The sequence below is a fragment of the Equus przewalskii genome, unplaced genomic scaffold (genome assembly GCF_037783145.1).
Source record: "Equus przewalskii isolate Varuska unplaced genomic scaffold, EquPr2 ChrUn-13, whole genome shotgun sequence".
In the NCBI taxonomy this organism is placed as follows: domain Eukaryota; kingdom Metazoa; phylum Chordata; class Mammalia; order Perissodactyla; family Equidae; genus Equus; species Equus przewalskii.
The window spans coordinates 3690013-3707827 of NW_027228750.1; the positions used below are offsets into that span (position 1 = coordinate 3690013).

Here is a 17815-nt window from a genome sequence, read left to right on the forward strand (position 1 = left end):
CCTTCATAAGCAGTTAGTTAATTCCCTCCTTCCTGCCACTGTGTCTTGTACATAATTGTATTATATCAACCATTTCCCTGCTTTCCTGGGCCTGTGAGGTGTATCTACACACACATCACAGCCCTCCTTATCTGAGCAGCCATGTTCCATACCATGGTCCCTGTCCACAACCCAGGCTATGGCTGAGTGAACACAGAACGGACACAGAACCCCAAAGGGCTAGTCCACAGCCTTGGAATACAGCTGTGATGTATATGTTTACCTGCCTAAATTGAGAGCTCCTGGAAAGCTGTGCTGGCCATGGAAGTGCTCCACTCAGATCTCCTTCAAAAGAACCTGCTGTGGGAAATGCAATTGACCGACAGCCTCCAGCTGCTGCCTTTTGGATCCACCATGACATTCACATTTCTCCCAGCCTACTCTCAGCCAGCAAGCATCCCAGGGGGGCGCTGGAGTCGGCCAGTCCCTGACTTACGTGGGACTCCTCCGACAGGCCATGCAGGCTTCGGAGGTTCTTTCTGGACCTGGAGGAGACTTTCTCCAAACTGCCCTGCAGGCTGATATTCTTCCTTCCTGCTCTCCTTTCACATGAGTCAGACCTGCCTCACCTCGTTTGTGTGAAGGCTCTCCCCATCCACTCCTGCTTCTTCCTCCTTTATCTTTCATAGGCATTTTCCCCAGTAAATTTCTTGCACATCAAATTCTGTTTTGGTGTCTGCTTCTCGGAGGACCTAAAATGACATAGAGGAAGAAATCATCTTTATACACCTGACACATAGCAAGTGCCCAATAGATGTTTGCTGAATGAAGGAAGAAATGAGCCACCTCACTGACCGTTAGAATTTCTCCAGGATCTGCTTCTATACCACTTCCAGCTCAGTCGTCCTAGAACATGAAGATTCGTGCATGTCACTGCCTTTCCTCCCCACAGGCAAAGTAACAGCACATGGAAGATACAATGTTTTTGTTTTTTCAAATGGGGTAATGTATCATAGTGATATTAATGATGTGGGGTGCAATTTCTCTAATTGCATTATGAGTTTTTAAAAAAGGAGAAATTCAAAATGGCAGGATGAGTTTTGATCATTGAGTAATGGAAATGAGTTTGAAAGTGTTTTTAGAAAAGGAGAACTTTACTGGAGAAAAAGTGCCTCTGTTCCTCCCACCCCGCCGCGATTCCTCTGGGAGTCCTATGTGCCTGGCTTGCACATCTGCTTGTTTCCCTCATTGTTCTCCCCCAGAAGAACTCAGAACCCTCGCCTATCCTTGAGCACCTGCTTCCCCATCATTAATCTTTAATTCAGGATCAGTGTCTTCCATAGTTGCCCACGTCCTCTGGGTGGCTTCAGGGCTGCCACAGGGCTCAGCTCCAAGGAGGCCCCATATTCCCACCGTGATTTCTGAGGATGGCAGCCCCTTGAGTTTTGCAATGCACAGCCCTGTGTGGCTTCTCCTTCCCCGGGGCAGTCTTCGGGAAAACTTCCTCCTCCCCCAGACTGTACAGCTTGAAACCAGCCCAAAACGTTCCTACGTGATCAGATGCCTTCAGCCTTCCCTGGCAAATTTCCTTGAAAAAGACTCTAGTGTTTTCGGCATGGTAGTCCAAGAAAGGGTTATAATAAGCATCATCCTGAAGCCTTAAATACAGTCTCTGGGTCTGCAAATACCATAATAACAGACTTGCTTTCTCAGTCCTAGGGAATTTTGTGGGCACTCGAGCTCAGAAACGTCCCAGGCATGTAAGCAAGCTTTATTCTTATTTGCGTCTGGGCTCCAAGGAGAAAATGGGGGGTTCCAAGTGCCAGCTTACACAACGCTCTCATGGAGGCACAGAGACGGTCTCTGCAGCTGTGTTTCTGGGATGAGAAGGTGAGCGGAACACGTCTTTGCGGGTTGCTGGTGCCTCTACACTGTGGGGCTGAGGGAGTGCAGTGTCAGGGTCGCGTTTGAGTAAAGGAGGGGCCGGAAGCAGAAGCAGAGGGGAGGCCTGGACAGAGGAATGGAGCCTCCTTGCACGCACTGCCTGTGGTCAGAAATACTCGCCGTTACCGCTGGAATTGGAGACGTAATGGGCTCAAATGACGTCAAAGGGTTACTGAGGGGTTGTCTTGCTAAAACCATGAAACACTGAGCATCAGCCTTTCTTGTGGGCGCCACCTCTCCTGTCCTCACTCCTCCCCCTCCCACTCTCTGGGTAGCTGCACTGGGCCCTATCTAGACCTTCCCGAGGCTTAAGGCAGATTTGTTTTCATGGAATCAACTCTGCTCCTCGTTTCAAATCCACATGCACCTTAATTTCACAGAGTACAAATGTGTGCGAGGAATTCAAGTAAAAATACAAATTTTTTAAAGCCTCATATTTTTGATAGGAAAGAAGGAAGACCTAGTTAAAGGATTTCTGTTGAGAGTCTTTTTGTAAATCACAGTCTTTTTTTAAAGCCGGCTTTTCCATACACTGAGCTCCTTAAGGCCTGGATAAAACTGCATTTTCCTAAGGAAACTTTCGAATCCTTGTGAGCTGCTTTACCTTCTAGGATTTTTGCAGAGAGGGACCCAAAGTGGATGGCTGTCTAGGGAGCATTGTCAGGGCCCTAGTGCTGGCACTCATACTGGCCTGGACAGTGGGGTGGGGTAAGGCAGGGTGTGAGTCAGTTCCTGGGGATGTCACTGTCGTGGTTAAAACATCTACAGTTTCCCAGAGCACCTCCTTTCCCTGCAGGGCAGCCAGGCTCGGGCCTGGATTCCATGAAACTGCTGTGGCCTGACCTGGGCTTCCAGGCTCCCCTAGAGGCATGGCCTGGGGGCACAAGGCAGAGGACTCCTTCCCTGAGCAAACTCTCCACGAGGGGCACCTTTGCAATCATTGTTACAAGGTGATATTGTGGCACAATGGTTGCTCAGACTGCGATGAAAATTCATTACCGGAAGCAGAAGGAAACTGAGGGTCGGTTTGATTTGTTAGTAACTGACATCTTAGTGGTTACATTAATCTGCTCCAGCTGCTATAACAAAATACTGCAGACTGTGTGGCCTAAATGACAGACATTTATTTCTCATAGCTCTGGAGGCTAGAAGTCCAAGATCAAGGGGCCACCCAGCTTGGTTCCTGGAAAGGGCCCTCTTCCCTGCTTACAGATGGGGCCACCTTCTCCTGTGTCCTCACATGGCAGAGAGGAAGCAAGCTCTCTGGTGTCTCTTCTTATAAGGACACTAATCCTAATAGATCAGGCGTCCACCCTTATGCCTTCATTTCCTCTTAACTACCTTCGTATGGCCCCATCTGCAAATGCAGTCACTTTGGGGGTTAGGGCTCCACCATGTGAATCTGGGAGGATACAATTCAGCCCAGAGCGGTCCAACAGCAAGACGCTCAGGGAAGATGGTGCCCTTTGAGGTGTTTGCTGTCCTCCCAGTCAAAGACCCAGGCCTCATCCTCTGGCCTACCCATGCCTCAGGCTCCTTGCCCCGTCTTAGAACCTGGCTGCTCTTCTGCCATACCACCCAGGGGGCAGTGCAGTCACCTCTGAGGCCTGGTGCAATCATGCAGGCTGGCAGAGCTGTCTGGACTGCAGTCTGTCTGGTGAGTCCACTAGCACCTTGCCGACTCCCACATGTCCCTGTGTCCCCTCTGGGCCATTGGTCAGGCCCTGAATAAGCCTGGGGGAAGGGTAAGAGGACGAAGAGAGTGACAAATCTCATCTGCTACTTAGCAGAGGCAGGAACCCTCCTGGGGACAGAACACAGAAGTCTTGCAAAGTCTGTGCTTGGACAGGCTGCCTCCTACATTTCACGGGTGAAATCATTGCAACTTGGGGCCTTTGCGTGCCTGGCCTCTGAGGTAGAGAAAGTCCATCACACCTGAGGGCCAGGTTAATCAGCTAAATAAAAATAGGAGTGAATGAAAACCACTTGGGATTTGCCTAACATTGCAAATAGCTCAAATAATAGCCACAGAAAAGTCTCCACTCCCCGTTATTCCTCCTTTGTCACCCTGGAAAGTGTGATCTCCACTCTAGCTCTCCTCAGTCTGCACTCCCACCCCACCCCTGTGGTTGCTGTCCTTTCTCTGCCTTTGTTTTAAAGCAGTGAATGGCAACGCCCTTCAAAAGCTCAGGGGACACTCGCTCATTGTCAGGCATGCAGCCACGCCATTCAGGCTGCCCTGACTGAAGATTTTATTCTCCTAGTGATGAGTCACTGCTGCTGTCTTGTCCCTGTGCTTCCTGCAAGGAGGTATGGGAAGGAAAAGGAAAGGAGGGGCACCGGCCAGCTCATATAGTGCCTGTGGGCCTGGGTGGGCTCCAGTCATGAGTCTGTGTGGGATAGAAAATGCAAGAAGGAGCACAGGCCTGCTGCCCTGGACAGGGGCAAAAAACATGCCTTATCGGGGTAGGAGGGTCACATGGGTCACACAGTCCCCTAGGTAGGGGACCTAGGGACAGATTACGGGCTTTAGGCTCCAACAGGTCTGGCTTTGAAGTCCAGACCCACTGCTTCTGGCATTCTGAGCAAGTTATACAGCTTCTGTGACCTTAGTTTCCACATCTGTGTAAGAGAGATCTCAATCTCCTTCGTGGGATTATCGTGAAGGCTAAAGGACATGACCTATGCAAAGCTCCTAGACCAGTGCCTGGCACAAAATTGTAGCTGGGCACTTATTAGATTTCCTCTTTCCCTCTCATATCTTCCTTCTCTCCTTCCTCCTCCTAATAGGAGGGTGTCGTCCCTACGCAAGTGTACTGTCCTCAGAAAGGTTCACACAGCGTCCAGCCATCTCACAAAGACAGGCTCCCATGCACATATAGGAAACGTTTCTCACTTGGAAACAGAAACGACTGGAGAAGATCTGGGAACAAATGAGCCCATGCCTTGTACCAAGGGGACCTAAGCACACTTATTTGATCTCAACACGGTGTTTGGCAATGATTTATTAATTAATTCTCACTTCTCAGACTCGTGGCAAGAATTTGAATCCCCTTTTAAAGGCAGCTCTTATCATCATCCAGCTCCATAGTCATCATTCAATATTTATTAGGTTCAGGGCCTTCTTCCAGACACTATAGATTTACTTCAGTCTGGAAAGTTGAAGGCTGAGAGGGGCTGCTTGAGAGGTCCACACAGCCCCACAGCACACACAGGCCTCGGGGAGCAAGTCCTTGTTCACACAGTCCCAGCCTCGTAGAGTTAGGAGGGATTATGACAAAGCAAGATGACTTTTAGGTTGAATGAAAGAAAATGCTATTCTGTCTTTAGCAAGTAATAAACTCACATAACTCATTATCCAAGAGGGAGTTGAGTGTGAGCATAGGAAGTACGTCAACAGGAGTTTCAGGTAAAGTCATAGGTGACTGATCTCCGTGTGGGGCGTCCCATGACCCTCTGAACTTGCCAGCAGGGAGGACGTCCAGCATGTTGCAGGGCCTGAAGAAGGCAAGCTCTGTATGCTTGGGCCTTGGGTTCCAGCAATTCATATGCCCATGGATTGTCTGGGGTTTCTTAGATTTGTGATTTTTCAATGTTGTTAATCTGAATTGGGGGAGAGGGGAAGAAACAATCCTGGAGAGAGGGGCTTTTCAGCTGTGGGGTAAGAATCTCCCAGGCAGCATACTGGACAGCAATGTTTTTGCTGCCTTAAATTCCAAAGGCCTACACCCTTTGAAGACTGCAGCAATTTTGCAAGAGCATGGAGCATTTGCATTGGAAGGGAGTTGCTGGACTATTCCACTTACTGCAGTTTTTGCCCTGAACAGCTTTGTGCAATAGCAATTAGATTCAGAAATAGCAACAGTGACAGTGCTGGAAACGCAGTTGCTGAGCTATCTATCTTTGAGGCAAAAAAGTCTATGGACCTAAGGACTGAACATTTACTCACTTATGCAACAAATGTTTTGAGCACCAACTCTGAGCCAGGTACTTAGGACACGAGATGAATAAGACAAAAGGTTTGCCTTCTGAGAGTTTAGCCAGTGGGCAAACAGACAAATAGCGCCAGTACTGTGAGTGTTATGGGAACAGAGAGAACAGGGTGGGGGTTGATCTCCACCTGCAGGAGTCAGGATTTGAAGGGCAACCAGGCATTCCCTGGTGGAGGTGAGAAAGGGAGAAGAGGGTTTCATGCAGACAGGAGAGCCTGGAACTTTTGGAGCAGTACTGTAATTCTCTAGGGGTGGAGCTTAGGCTGCTTGAGACAAAGTGGCAGGAGGTGAGTCTGGAAAGAAGACAAGACAAAGAAGATGTTGAAGGTGGTGGTCCAAGCTAAGGAGCAGGACTCTGATCCTGGAAGGGAAGCTGGAAAGAGGGCTAATCAGATTCCCATTGTAGGGAGATCATCACGGGATGACCCAGATGAAAGTGAGACTCCAAACAGGAGCAGCAGTCAGGTGACTATTGAAGTATCCAGGAGATTAATGACTGGGGACTAAAGTCCTGAGGTTATTCACAAGGTGGGACTGATGGGCCTTGGTTGCCAGAGGCATATGGGGGGTGGGGAGAAGATATGAGATCAGAGATGACTTCCTGGTTTCTTGGAGTGGATGGGGGTACCATTCATTGAATAGTATCTGGTTGCCAAAAGAAGACTGTGATGGGGAAAGTGATGATTAAGTTTTTGATATGTTGCACTTGCTTTTTGTATGAGGCAGCCAAACAGAGATACTGTCAGGCTGTGTTTGTAGAGATCCGGATCCCTGAGAAAGACGTGGTCTGGAGATCCCAGGTCCCAGGGACATGAGCAGAGGGAGGTGAAAGCTTGCCAAGGACAGCCCAAACATGAACAGAGGAGTGAACTGAAGGTGCCGGCTCCAGAGAATGCCCAGGGCAGACAAAAACCAGCCCACCAAGAATAGCAAGCAAAGAGGTGGGAGGAGACAGGCTTATCAGAAAACAAAGGAAGGAGGACTTTAGAAGCAAGAGGAATTGTTCAACAGTGTTGCGTGATGCAAAGGTCAAGGAACATAAGAACTGAAAGAAGCCATTAGATCTGGCACCTGGGGCATTACTGCTGACCAAGTGAAAGAAGATTCTGTGGGATACGCAGGGAGAAGCCAGAAGGCAGTGGGCCAAGGAGTGAATGAAAATAAGGAAGTGGTGACAGCAGGTAGACTATTCCATCCAGAAACTCAGCTAGGAAGGGAAGGAGAGAGCTAGGAGGATGCACCAAGGAGGAAAATTCAATACAGGAGCCTTGAACATACAGTAATTATTTGCACAGGAGAAACAAACTGTAAAGGACATTTAAGAGACAGAGGAAATTGATGGAGCAAGCACACAGAGGATGCTCAGATCTCAGCTCAGATGTCACGTGCTCTCTTTTCCCGCCCTGTCCCTTCCCTTCTCTGCAATCCTATGACATTCCCTTGGACCACCCATACAACGTTTTCAGACGCTGCTTTACATTATGGTCATTTGAGTGCACATCTTATCTTCTGTAATTAACTTTGAGTCTCTTCCAGGTTAGGAATTCTATTGTAAACATTTTTATTGTAATCCTTGAAGGTTTTTTATAAGACTGAGTTTCATAATATTTTTTTAAATGGAGGTTAAACTTATATAAAGGATATAAAGAGAGTAGAGCTTGATGAATTTTTACATATGTCTATACCCATGAAATCACTACTCCAACACATAGAATATTTCCAGCACACTTGAAGGCTCTCATCACCCCATCCAGGCCATATCCCACCCCGAAGTGACCACTGTTCTGCCCTCTATCACCACACAGTTTTGCCTGCTCTCAACCTTCTTATAAATAGAATCACCTGGTGCAGGTTCTTTTCTATCTGGTTTCTTTCTCTCAGTAATATGCCTTTTGTTGTATGCCATGGTAAGTAAGTTCTTTTTTATTGCTGTGAAGTATTCCACTGTGTAAATATAACACACTTGTTCTATCTCTTGATAGATACTAGGGTTTCCCCCAGTTTGGGGCTATTAGAAATAGTGCTGCCATGAACACACTTGAGTGTGTTCTTTGGGGGTCATAGAACTCACTTGGTCAGGTATGTACCCAAGAATGGAAGGGTTGTAGGTAGATATTTGTTCAACGTTAGTGGATGCTGCCAAAGTGTTTGTGCCAGTTGATATTCCCACTTGCAATATATGAGTGCTCTGGCTCTGCAGTATTTCTATATGAAATGCAATTCTATGAGGAATGCTTAAAACATTGAAAAGAACAACTGCTTTCAAGAACCTTAATAACAGACCCAAAGCACAAGAGTAGTGATGCAGGCAATTCAGATAGTCTCTTACTCTGCCTAACTTAATAAATTAAACTTTATCACAGGTATGTATATATAGAAAAAAATATAATATACATAGGGCTCACCATGATCTGTGGTTTCAGACATCCACTGGGGTCTTGGAACGTACCTTCACGGATTAGGAGCGAGTACTGTAATTTCATTTGTGATTACCTCTTTTCTGTTTTCCGTTTTCTGTTTTTGTTTTTGTTTTTTTCTCTCCCTCTCTCTGGAACTCCTATTACTTAGATATTCGAATTCTTGGACTAGTCTTCTAATTTGGCTTGCTATTTTCCCTCCAATTTTTCTATCTCTTTGTCTTTTTGCTTGACTTTCTGAGAGATTTACTGTTGAGTTTCTCATTTCTGTTGTTTTTAATTTCTAAGAATTCCATTTTGGCTTTTGAATATTCCTTTTCTGTTTGAGTCTGTTCTTTTTTCTTGGATGCAGTATCTTCTCTTTTCTCTGTAAAGATACAACATATGTACACTTCAATTTTTCTCTCCTTACATGTTCTCAGTTTCTTACATGCTACTCTTATTTCATTTTCTTTTGGTGTTTGCGGTCCACATTCTCAGCTTTCCTCAGATGTTTAGTAGTACAGGCATATCTGATCATGATTGAGAGTGTGGGACTATTAATCTGATTGGGAGCTCTTAAGCTGATTACAAACTCTAGGCAAGTAGGTGGAGCTTTGGACTTTGTGCTGAAATGTACGATTGTTGGAGAACCTCCTATGTCAGTATTCTAGGTCTGTCCATCATGGGCTATACTGATTCCCTGAGCAAAAAGAGTGCCTGACACATAGCAAGTACTCAATTCGTGTTAGTCATTATTAACATTATTGTAGAAAATATGTACACAGAGAAGCATATATATACACACAACTCAACTAATCAGAAGCCCATACCCTTGCTAGGATCTTCATAGAGATTTACAAAGGTGCAATCATTCTCAGAGATTTAGACACAAACTTTAAATGGTGGCTTTGATGCTTCATAGTTGGCGGGTGGATGATGGAGAACATGAATGGAAGGAAGATGTTTGGGGCTAACACAGGACAGGGTGGGGAGGCAGTTTATGGAGAGGGAGGAAGTGGCTAGAAGAGATGCCAAGTGGTCACAGTGGCTTCCACAGAATGCTAGTGGTTTCCTCATTAAGCTGGTGTCTAAACACTCTCCATCTTTGCAGTTCCAGTGGAATGGGTTTTGACACACATAGGGGCAGATTTGTTAATTAGCTCCATGGCTTCTCCCGTGGCTGTCCATTTTACGGGTGATGGCACCAGAGGAGCAGCTCTGCCAGAGGAGAGAAGGAATATTCCATTAATCTGGCTATGGGTTATTAAGCCACTCTTTTTCCCTGTCGCAAACAGATTGTGAATAACACTGTGTTCTCTTCCCTCCTCCTTCTCTGCCTTCTCTTCCCTTTCTACTGCCTGGGGACAATGGTGAGACTAGCAAAGACTTGCTGTTCTCTACTCTGGTGGGTGCTGGCCTGCCTGGTCCTTGGTAATGGGAAGGGCGCCCTTTTCCTCCTTCCCTCAGCTGTCGGTCCCCAGCCACCTGGGAGTCCCCTCCAGAAACCTGACTTGTAGCTTCCGCAGTGCCGGGCCGCTGGCCAGAGTGGCAGAGTCCTCCTGGGAGCTGGTGTAGCCTTTGGCGGGGGATCAGCTCTGAGAGTCATTGATTTCAACTGCTCAGCATCCTGTCTCAGCTCTTCTTGTGCGTCTGCCTCTCTCAATTCAATTCTAATAACTTTATTGGCACAAGGAGATGGAGAAAGCATTGCCAAAGTCAATAATCAAGTTTCTGCAACCGAGATGATTTGATTTTTTTTTTCTTTTGTGGTTGTTTCATCAAGATAAGAAAACTGTATTTGCTCATATTGTGTTTTATCTTTGGATTATTTTCTGGTAAGATAGTTCATATTAGAAAATGTGAGTCAGACATTTCTCCAGTTCTGCAGCCTCATTATTTTCTATTTCTAGTTTATTCTTGTTTGTTTCGATGTGTTTTTCATGTAATTTTTTTAATGACGGAAACATCAGGTAAGCAAATATTTATTGAGTACCTACTATGTCCTATGCAGTGTCATGGGGTATTTAAAAACATGCACTATTTTTTATCTACAGTAGGAAAAACTGAGGCAGGCTATAAAGACATCATCAAATGAGTTTACCCTTCTGTCCAAGGCAACAAATAGTATAATTCCTGTAAGTTAGGGGGTAAAGATAGCTGAGTGGTTAACAGTGTGGGTTCTCAGCTCTGTCTCCGACTCTTTCTGTGACTTTGGGAAAACTTCCTTGTGCCTCATTCTTCAGCTGCCAAAGGGAATGATAATATCAGCACCTGTCTCTCTGGGTGGTTGTGAGAATCATCTAAGATTGAATATAAAGCCCTTAGAAGAAGCCCTGGCACTTTACTAAGCACTTAATAAATGCTAGCTATTATTATGATGGTGACTTACAGAGACCTTAATACTTGTCTTGTCCAAGCTCCTCCTCTTCCTGTGAGTGAGGATATAGAAGGCCAGAGAGACTGACTTGCCCGAAGTCACAGTTTTGTCTCTTTAATTGCAGACAAAGATGCTAATGACCTCTACGCCATGCTGCCCCCTTGATTAATAGTGTGAGTTTTGATTCTGGAAACACCAGCAAAATTTTGGCAAGGGATTTCTCTCCAGCCCACCAGACAATGAATAGCACCTCGCAGAGCATGCTGGGAATTTCACTGTCTCCTAATCACTTGATTTCTTGGAGTGGACTTATACAGACATCACCAACATCTAGTTGAATGATGGTACCTTTGGTTCAGGTGGGTCAGGATGGTGCAGTGGTTAAGAGCCCACAGTCTGAGGCCAGACAGACTTGGTTCAAATCCTGGTTCTTCCCTTTTTATATACTGTGTGATCTCAGACCAGTTACTTAACCTCTCTAAGCCTCAAGTTACTTGTGAGTAAATGTGGATAGTAATGGCACTATCCCTTATTGCATTGTCACGAAGCTGAAACAAAACAGTATATAAGAGTTTAAGCTGGTCCTGGCATAGAGTATCACTCAGTACATGGAAATTAATATGATTTTTATACTAATTTTTAGGGCTCTCTTTTATCCATGACCTCATTTTATCCTCAAGACATCCCTTTAAGAGAGGAAAGAGAGATTCTTGTATTCCCACACCTTAGCGGAAGGAATGGGTATTCGCAGAGGTTAGCTGAGTGTCATACAGCTAGTGAGCGGCAATTACGGGATCTGAACACACACAGGCTTAGTGACCCCTACACCAGTGCTCTTTCCCTTACACTTTTAAGTCAGGGACTAAACAAACCCAAAAACATCCTCGTAATTGAGGGGCGGGGAAGGAGAACTGGAAAACTGAACAGGGGCATCAGGGAGTGGAAGTTATAGTGACGCTTTTGTTAGACACATTAAATCAAAACACGCACGAATGAAGCGGGGATGGAAGAAAGGAAGCTCCACACAGAAGAGAAGAACAAACCAACCAATAATTAGAAGCTCCCTTGTAAGTTAATGCTAGGAGAATGGGGTAGAGAACTAATACTTTCAGCTTATCCCAGATCTAGGGCGAAACAAAGACTCGGAGAGAGAGAGTTGAGCAGAGGGCCATTGGGTGAAGGATCAGATCAGAGTGTGCAAAGACTGTGCCGCGCTCATGATAGCAATTCTGACGAGGAAGGTGGTCATTAAGGTAACAAACTTTATGTTCATGTAACCATAAACGAGGGAGCCAGTGCGTTCCCGGGGAACTGCTCATTGGGTCAGGAAGCAATAAGATGACGAGGGAAATCTTTCTTCTCTCCCCCGCCCCAGCCCGGGGCCCTGTGCCTCTGAAGGGGCCTCTACGCAGACCTGCTGAGGGGACCGGCCATCTTTGTCAGAAACAGCCGTCTGAACAGATGCTGGAGCCAGGAGTGAAGCCACTCTGCTCCCTGCACCTCGTGTGGTCTGGCTGGTCTGCCTTCTCCCCGAAACCTCTCCCGGACGGCAGCCCCCTCTGGATGGGTGGGAAACTGGAAAGCTCACTTGGCATCAGTTTCCCCAACTTCTGTTGTTGGCACATGTAGCAGGGCCTGGGAGTTTATGGGATAAGAAGAAAGCTTGAATCAGGGTCTTGTTTTGACGTGTGTGGGGTTGGGGGACTGATGGCCAGGGAAGACACTAGGAACTGGACCCCCCACTGCCCCCTAACAACTGTGGAGTTCAATCACGGGGCAGTATGCCATGCTCTGATGTAGCTGTGAAATCCCGGAGTATAGAATGCGGAGAAACTGCCCCTTCTGAAAATCCTTGAGTCCCCCAGGGATAGACTGTTGCCCCACCAACTTAAGCAGTGGACCTAAAAAGCAGGCAGCATGGGTCCAGTGCATATCAGAGGAATATGGGCCCAGGCCCCAGGGAATGGCTGTACTGTCAATAGCATCATTATCATTTTGGCATGTCTAAAACTTTCTTTTTTTGCCTCACTGATAATAACTTTTTATTGTTTTATTCTTGGTGTGTGGGTACAGTCCTGATGCTCTCTGTCGCCCAGCAAAATCTAATTCCCCAAGTCAGCTTTCTGCTTGTACTGGGAGAGGCAGGCAGGACTCCATGCACTGATTGCATGCTCTATGTGGACGGGAGCCAGGTCTATTTGCCCAGGACCTCAGTGCCTCAGACAGTCTGCCACCCTCTATAAGTCTTTGTTGATCGATCCCTGGGGAAACTCTAATGGGCATTTTGCTATTCAGTGGTGAAAGAGCGGCTGCCAAGGCAGCTGGGCATGGAGAGGGAAGAATGTTATGAAAATCTGAGAAACAAGAGAGGAAGTTGGACCTCTCACACTGAGGGAAAGTAAGGATGGGAAGGAGTATAAGGTGAAGAGTGAGAGAGGCTGCCATGCTGAGGGAGCTGAAGCTGGCGTATCTGCCTTGAAGGGCGTGAGCGATTTGGAGCAGATCCAGAGAGGGATCACTTCTGCGCATACAGCTCATGCCATAAATATTTTGTAAATGTTCATTGATTCAGAATGTTGCAGCCCTGTACTGGCCCTTTTTATACTATTTTTTTGTTTTTTTTTAAAGCAGGCCTTCCCATGTCTGTTTACATAAAATTGTACACAGCAGCTATTTGATATACAATTTTATATACAATTTGATACTGTATATCAAATATAGCAGGCACGGGCTCTATAAAATTAAATGCCGGGTAAAACATACTTTTTTTTCAGCTCCATGTGTGGTTGTTGTACAATAATTTATTTTAAAATAACAATTGAACAAAGGCTGTGGTGCAATGATTGTGTCACATTATCCATGGTTTAACTCCTGTTGCAAGGTCTGACTCCTTCTCTCTTCCTTTTGAAGACTGAGTAAGCTCACCTTGGCAAGGGGAGGCTTCTGGCTTAATCCTAGATAATTGGTCAGCCAAGACATGAAACCTGAAATATGTATTCAGTGTTCCAAGCAAAATAAACTTGTCTATTTTAAATTTTTGAGTAAATATCTGACAGAGACAGTCAAAGGAGGATCTGGGACATCACTGGATGTCTCATAATTGCTGACAGCTGTTGTTACGATGTGCCCAGCACTGTTCTAAGGCCTCGCCTGTAGTGGCTGATTTAAACCATCCAAAACTTTATAAGGCACATATTAATGTGCCCCTTTTACAGCTGAAGACGCCAAGACGCAGGCACTCAGCCAGCAAGCGGTTGTCCCAAGATTTGAACCCACAGAGTTTGCCTCCGGAATCTGGACTCTTATTCACTACATTGTGTTTTCCATTGAACAATGAAAATTACCTTGGGTGAAGAGCCTGTTCACTGACCCCCTTCCTCCAGACTGAACATTTGCCAGTTAAGGAACGAGAGCAGATCTTACACGCTGTTTCTGACTCCACTTTAGGGAGAAATTGTCATCACATTCCTCTTTCAAACTATCTGACCTGAAATCGCAGGGTGAACAAACTCGTATATTTGCAATCACTCACTTGTGAGAATTAGGATTCTCTCAATACTGTGCAACGCAATCACAATTTAAAACTACGTTGAATGATGAGACTGACATGAGACTGCAATTGTCACTGGTTTCCCTTGTTTTCAAATTTTATGTATTCATTGAAACAACGTTTTTATCTTATGGATTAACGTGATGACAAGTAAATGTTATAAAACTAGGCTCATAAAGTAAATTTATGGTAATGTCTACGTCTGTCGTATTTGATAGACATAGATCTGTCCTTCCTGTCTGGGGCCATGACCTTGGGAAGATTCTGCAGCTGGGAGAGAGCAAATACTAGAGAAGCGCTTAAGAGCAAGAATTAGGAACTCAGTGGCTTAAACAAAGACGGGTTTGTTTCTCTACATAACAGGCAGTCAGGAGGTAGCTGGTGCTGGGTGGGCAGCTCAACAACAACAGGCATCCTGTCATTCTCTTGGCCTTTCCCTATGGGCACAAGAAGGCTGATGGAGGTGCAGCCAACACATTCACCCTCCTGACAGGACAAGGAGCAAGGATAACACCTGCCTTCTCTGTCCCTTCTATCAGGAAAGCAAACTTTTTACAGAAAACTGCAGGCTTCTGCTTACATCTCACTGGCCCAAACTGTCACCTGGTCGCTTCCAGCGCAACGAGGCTGGGAAAGTATGTAGCTTTCCTGGGCTTTAAAAACAAGGTGGGCAAGAGATATGAGGTTAGGAATGGATGCTGAGTCAGCCAATGTATAGTATCTGCCACAAAGAAAAACAAAGATTTTCCGGGTTACCTTGGGAAAACATTCCTTTCGAGAACCGTACAATATCAGCTTTGAGGGATTAATAAGTAGGACACTCATACACCCATGTAAAAACATTATTAATCGCTTATCATGCATCTAACACTGTCCTAGGCACTAGGAAGTCTCAGAGGTTTCGTTGTAGAGGCTTCCCCGACCTGAAGAAAGAAGAGACGGGCTTGCTAACCAAGTTTTCTCAGTGCTAAGGAATCATAGGAAATTCTCCATCTCCATTTTTGTATAAGCAAAAGGATTAGATCTCTAAGGACACTTCAAACTCTAGAGTTCTCTGATTTTGTACAAATAGTCTTTTATTAAGATGTTCTCTGTCCCTGCTCCAATGTCACTGTCAGTGTCACTGTCAGCAGCATGTAACGACCCATATTTTCCCAGCAGCTTAAGTGGTCATTGCATTAATTTGATATGATGGGAGCAACCAGAATGTTGCGTGGGAATTATATTTTAAAGAGAAGCATCACTACAAGCTTCAGAAGCAAGGACAGATGGTAGAAGCTTGGAAGAGAAAGGCAAAAGTCAACATAAACAGAAAATAAGAATTTAGAACTTGAAGGTAGCATTAATAAGCAATTTATAAACATGAATTTTTGTCCTTCTAAGATTCTATCATGGGTTAGACCCCCTTTTAGGAACAAGTGGCATGCCTGTTTCTGAAGGTGGCTGCTCTTCATACAACCTCAGGTGCTTACCCCGAGAGACCACGTACACACAGTCCTTCATGCATTCAATATATCTTCAATGAGCAACTATTAAGTTCCAAGCACTTTCGTAGGTCCTTGGGACATAAACACAAATTAAGCCGTGGTCGCTTACCTTAGGATGCTATGTCTACTGGAAGGGATGGATCCTCTGACTAAAAGTTGAAATTCATTGGGACAAGTGGTAGTAACAGAACTGTGAACCAAGCGCAGGGGAAATACTGAGGAGATCCGGGTCAATCCTGCCTGATGCAGGTATGGGACAAGGGGGTAGGGGAGTGGAGGGACGGGACCAGTCTTCACAGGCAGAGGAAAGGTAACTTTTGAGTGGTAGGACAAGCGCAAAGGCATGGAAATACGTTTGGAAAATTGCATGTCATTTCGCACATATTCTAGAATACAGTGTCCATGGGGGCAAATGATGAGTGAAGAACTTGGAGAGTTTAGCTCATTTGGAAAGTTTTGAGTGCCTTACATACAAAAGGATAGGCTAGCAAATTTAGGCAAAACCATGCTGGACTTTGTTTTTCTTGGTTTCTCTTTGCAACCGGCTTTTATTTCTGCTAGCCATACCTTTGACTACATGGGCTGGAAGCCTGGGAACCACTCACCCCACACTCCTTTATCTCTAGGGTTCTGAACACCATTACCGTTCAGCCAATGAGATATACTTGCTTAAGATTTGGAGCTGGAAGGCAGTCAGAAGCAAGATGTGTTGCTATTCTGTCTCCAGCAGTGGCTTGGAGGTATCTGGGCTTTGGCAGAAACGAGGATTGACAAAGTCCTCAAGGCACCCCTGTCACCTACCCGCTTCACTGCCGCAGGAGAGCCAGGACCATCGGGGGTGTTTTCCTGCTCTTTCCTGACCTGGGGGGCAAAGCGACTTTTCAATTTGGAGGACCACAGCTGCGGTAGTGAACCTAAAAGCTAGTAGCAGCCTCCCCCGACTTTCACCACTCTCATTTTCCTGACAGTTTTGTAAGCACCTAACCCCCTCTATTAAATCTCTCTGCTTGAAATACCCACAGCAATTTCCTTTTATGCTGACTGAGCTTTGACTGATAACTGTATCAATATAAATGAAGATAAGGGCACAAAACCATCCTTATTTGTGGTCAACATCATTATTCACCTAGAAAATCTACAGTTAAATTTTAGAACTAAAAAGAAAGTTATCAAGGTTGCCAGATACTAAGACTAACATATAAAAAAAATCAATTGCACAAGTCACAGATCTGGAGGTCATCCTTGATTCTTTCCTCTCTGTCACCTTCCACATCTAATCAATCACCAAGTCCTGTTGATTACACCTACTCAATATTTCTGGAATGTATCAGGAGCCCCCCTGCTGCCACCCTCATCCAGACCACCACGTTCCTCCCCTGGATTGCTGACTTCCGTCTATAGCCTGGGATTAGACCTCATCTCCTCTGACTTGGTAAACTAGGCCAGGAGCCCCACCAAGCGCTGTAGTGGCTCCCTGGACCCCCTCCCCACTGTGGCACTTACCTTACTTTACTGTTATTGCTTGTTTAATGTTGTTCTCCATCAGCCAACTGTGAGCTCCACGAAGGCTGGGAGTGTGTGCATCATCGTATTTCTAGTCCTGACACAGAGTTTTTTCATTTTAAACTTTTCCCAAATGAATCACATTGTAAAACATGCTATTATCAATAGTGACAGTCTTCCTTCTCTAGGAGGCTGGGGGAATTTGACACATTTTCTCTTCCTGGTGCCTCTCTTACTGTTTTCTGTCACAGTGCATGAGTGAGGGGCTGGCGCTGAGACAGTACAATAACCGCTAAAACTGACGGGAGCTTTCAATACCTTTTATGGGCAAGAAAAGAAAGTCCCCATATACGGCAGGATTCCGTGGGGGAATTTACTACCGTAGGCTCCCCTACCGTGTCTGAGTCCTGCAGACAAATCAAGTCAGAGCTGAGGGATGAGGAAAGGTGGCCAACCTTTTTACATCTTCTTTCCATCTCTTGGCTGGGAAAATGGAGTGAAGACTATTTCATGACTGTCTCACCGAAGGAAGTTCAGTCTCTTTTCTCTTTCTTTTCTAGAAGGATCTGTTGATTGTTGATTAA

The 17815-nt window shown here is 45.6% G+C and overlaps 1 long non-coding RNA gene across 1 annotated transcript; it reads right to left on the reverse strand.

Annotated features, from left to right (window-relative positions):
* Positions 1–591: 591 nt before the first annotated feature.
* On the reverse strand, positions 592–17491 carry LOC103547748 (uncharacterized). Its single transcript, XR_011536820.1, has 3 exons — positions 17232–17491; positions 8321–8699; positions 592–731 (listed from the first exon to the last, which is right to left on the reverse strand). It is a non-coding gene; the product is annotated as an uncharacterized lncRNA (long non-coding RNA).
* Positions 17492–17815: the final 324 nt, after the last annotated feature.